General features: G+C 44.0%; 1 non-coding gene across 1 annotated transcript; it reads left to right on the top strand.

Moving 5' to 3' along the window:
• Positions 1-2440: 2440 nt before the first annotated feature.
• TRNAE-UUC (transfer RNA glutamic acid (anticodon UUC)) lies at positions 2441-2512 on the top strand. Its single transcript has one exon. It is a non-coding gene; the product is annotated as a tRNA-Glu (tRNA).
• The last annotated feature ends 1765 nt before the right edge of the window (positions 2513-4277 follow it).

Genomic DNA, 4277 nt, shown 5'->3' with positions numbered 1-4277 from the left:
AGGAGACCTGGATGGAGTTTCTGGCTTCTGACTTCAACCTGGCCCAGCCCTGGCTATTGCAAGCATTTGGGGAGTGAACAAGAAGATGGAAGATCTCAATCCTTCCGTCTCTGTCACTCTACCTTTCAAATAAAATAAGTAAACCTTTGAAAAACTGCATATGTACTAGGCTTCATGCTTACATGGACAGGGCAAGAAAATAGTTCAGACTTGGTTCTTACCCTAAAGAGCTTACATTCAATTTCATTTTGGAATGTCTACATGGAAAGATGGTGAAAACCACAAAGCATACAGTTATCAAATAAATAATAAAGAAAAGAAGTATCGGCAGATTCCAGTGAAAGAGCCAAAGAGAAAGAGCACACATCTAAATGAGACGAAACCTAGGAAATCTCTCCATGCAACTTAACCAAATATTGGTTGTATACACAGCAGCAACTCACGGTACCTTTCTGGGGATGACACCTTCACAGAGACGTGGGCAGCCCGAGTGAGTAATGGTTAGCACTGGCCACTTCTTCAACCAAAGCCAAACCACAGGCGCAGAAGTGGTGGTCCACAAGATCTGTCAGTGGAGGGGCCATCACAACTCCACCGAGACAGAAAGGGCTGGACAGGGGCTCTCTGAAAGGACAGCCAATTTCCAGGAACAACTGGGCAGCAAGGCAGGGGAAAGCCAGCCACCCCTGTTCATTTGTCAGCAAGGCCAAAGGCCTTGTTCCAGTGTGGGAGATGGCATAGCATGGAGAAGCCCCAATTTCCCAGGACCCCACTGCTCCCTTTTGTAGAGCACTGCCTCCCAGGTAATCCTTCCCAAGACTCAGCCAGCACGGGGTTCCTGGCCACGGGCAGCACTGAATGGAAATTTCTGGCTTCAAGTTATACCTTCCACCTGCTGATACATACTTGTCAGGCTGCCCTGCTCCACAGGGGCTGCAACTGCTTCCATTGTCTGAGTTTGCAGCTTCATTTCCTTCTTAACAGTAGATATTTTAGTCCTGATTTAAACTGCGTTGCCATGGTACCAGCAAGGCTGAACTCCCTCCACCCCCATTGATTGAACAATCAGAACTCCTCTCCTGTTAATTCATGCCTTTGGCCTCTTTCCCTACAGGTTTTTGCTGGATGCTCAGGTTCGGCTGCAGAGTAGACACAGTCACCTTTGCCTATCACCGACTTCAAACATGTTCTTCCACTCCATAGTTGGCTGTTGACATTATTTATAGTGCCCTCATGGCACAAATGTCTGAAATTCTTAAGAAATCTTTGGTTAGCTCACACAGACATTTGAAATTCTCAGAGATCAAGAATCTGTTAGCCTCTCCAACCTTTGATTTTTGCTTAGGATGATTCTGTCCCTTGATAATGTTACCGTGCATAATATTTGTAAAGTGTCTAAAATATTTATAGCAGTGTTTCTTCCTGTGGAGTGCATGATAAGCAGTTCCTGAGCTGGTTTTACAAAAATGTTTGAAACGCAAATACTTGGTCACTAGGATGTTTAGTAAATTTCAAATCTCCCTGATCAAGTTTCACAAGCTTCCAAAGGCTACCTTCCCCCCCACATACTTGCCCCACTTCACATTTGCACACTGATTTTTCTCCAAGGACTAGCTGCGAACCAGTGACGTTGAGATCTTTTTCAAACGCTTTTGAGGCCTGCTTTTACCACGTTCTCACTTTTATACTGCAGCACTGTCATATTTAATGTGCAGTTTCTTAACCACAGAAAACACCAAACTTTTTTTTTTAATATGGGTTGTACATATTTACGTCCAAGCCAGTGGTTTGTTCTTTTTCTTTTCTTCCTTCCTCCCCCCCCCCCCTTTTTTTTTCATACAAAAGTACTTTTCGCCCTCAAGGTTTGGCTGCTTTGTTTTCTTGTTAGGCCGACCCTAAACAAGACCCCAAAGCCAGCAGCCTCAAAGGCCTTTTGCGGCAGACACCTCTTCTGGGCTATTCTGTCCCTCTGGCTTTGGTTCATGAAATTAGCATTCGTATAAATGAGAAACTTCCGTTAAAATGGTCTCTGACCTAAAATATGATTGGGAAAAAAAATGTCCTGGGAGAAAGCTGCTCAGACACGCGTCACTGAGAACCGGGCATCACGCCCATTATTTGCTGGTTCCTTGTTCCCTCTGTTTAGGGCCACTGAAACCGTTCTTTTCCCTCCTGTTCTGGAAATGCAAGTCGGGCTGGTGGGAGGGCCGAGAGCTGGAGCCCGCACCGCAGCGCCGCAGACGGCACCTGCGGAAAACGGCCGCCGCTGCGCCGAAACACCGCAGCTTCCCGAGGCAGAACACAGCGACGCCGGTACTGCGCAAGCGCCCAAGACTCGCGCAGGCGCAGAGGGCGGCCTTGACATGGGCGGAGCTGAGGCCGACCGCGGAAGCAGATACGAATGATTCAATTTAAGCGACGTAAGCCCGTGCTTGTCGTCTCCCACATGGTCTAGCGGTTAGGATTCCTGGTTTTCACCCAGGCGGCCCGGGTTCGACTCCCGGTGTGGGAAGGCTGGTTATTTTGGATGAACATTTCATTTATCCTGTTATATTTAGAAGCTGCTTAGCAAGAACACTATGGCAAGAGCTTCCTTTGGAGCTAAGTCAACCTGGAATACCCGGCTAGTGATTCACAACCTCAAAAACCAACTTGTGTGTTCACGGTGTGATTTGTGCCCGCTGTATAATTTCTTTAAAATTTACAGTAGATAATATTTAGTGATCAAACTCAGACAAAGAACAGAATGCAGAGCTGAGATGAGATCTGGTCTGTCCTTTCCTTTTTTTTTTTTTTTTTTTTTTTTAAGGGAAAAGGTTTATTGGTGAAGAAACCCGACAGAGACCTGAGGGAAGGGGCGAAGAAGGAAAAGAGGGAGGAGGAGATAGTAAGAGAGAGTGAGAGAGAAGAGAGAGCGAGCGAGCGAGCGAGCGAGCCACGAGTCCAGGAACAGGTCCTCTGGTCTATCCTTTCTTCAGGGGCCCTTTGTACTGGATGACAGGCACTGTCTCCACTGCAGTGACTCAAGCCAGGATTCTCACCGCCAAGCCTAGAGTGTTTCAGCTGTATATGTCAAGTAATACTCTAGTACCCCACGCATTTATGTCATTCCCAGGACACCACTGTCAAAAGCTCTTCTGTTCCAGCCGCGTTCCACTCAATGAGTCCACCTTATCCGTGGAAACTTGCCTACTTGCACTCTGCCACGCTGAGATTCTGTGGCATCCCCTGAACGGGAAACACTTATTTTGGGGGTCTTTTTGTTTGTTTGTTTCGTTTTTGTTTTTAAGCAATCCTTGTTTACTGAAGATTGCTACCTAAGAGTTGCAAAGCAGCTGGTTCCTCCTCACTAGTGCGTTTCTCAATACCTCAGTGGAAGAAGTATTTTCTGGGCCTCTCTGGGGAATGTAATGAATGGCCAGTTTGTGGGTCACATTTGATAAATTCCACTCCAATGTGACTATTTGCCTAAAAGTGTTAGTCTGCCCTGTATCGAGAATGTATAGCATTACAATCTCAATAAAGGTGAGCCACACCAAGTCCAGGTTTCAGTCAACAAAACAACCTGGGGCTAGAACCACTCCCAGATACTCAAACTAATTTATGATTTCATTTCATTTAGGTAAATTCCCAGGGGAGGGATGACTGTGTCATATGGTAGATCTATTTTCAGATTTCTAAAGAATGTCCGGACTGTCTTTCTACTAGTTTACATTCCCACCAACATTAAGAAAATATGGTATATATACACTATGGTATACTACTCAGCCATAAAAAGAATGAAATAGTGTCTTTTGTAACAAATTGGCTGCAATTAGAATGATCATGCTTCGTGAAATAAGTCAGTCTCCAAAACACAAATATCACGTTTACTCTGATATGTAGAAGTTAATATAGAATACAAAAAAATGTGTAGGAACAAAACACACATTTTGCAATTTGATTATTGTTCTTTGCCCTTGTTTATACTCCTGTGGAACCAGAGTCTTTCTACTTTTACTTGTTGATTATGATTCATGGTACATTAAGCCTGTGATTATAGAGTGTACTGAAATTACAATTTTTACAAAAATTAAAGAAAAGAAAGGAAGGAAGGAGGGAGTTTGAGCAGGGGAAAGAGGGTGGGTATGGTTACCTTCTTAGAATTGTACCTAAGAAATACATGAAATCTGTTCTTTTTTAATAAAAATTTTAAAATTTTAAAAATTAAAAAAATTTAAACACACACACAAATTAACATTTGAAATCCATGTTGACAAATCTGCTCAATTCAGTGT

The sequence above is a fragment of the Oryctolagus cuniculus genome, chromosome 12 (assembly GCF_051225735.1).
Source record: "Oryctolagus cuniculus isolate XC-2025 breed Fujian yellow rabbit chromosome 12, ASM5122573v1, whole genome shotgun sequence".
In the NCBI taxonomy this organism is placed as follows: domain Eukaryota; kingdom Metazoa; phylum Chordata; class Mammalia; order Lagomorpha; family Leporidae; genus Oryctolagus; species Oryctolagus cuniculus.
The sequence above is the reverse complement of the archived record's forward strand: the minus strand, read 5'-3'. Positions and strand labels throughout refer to the sequence as shown.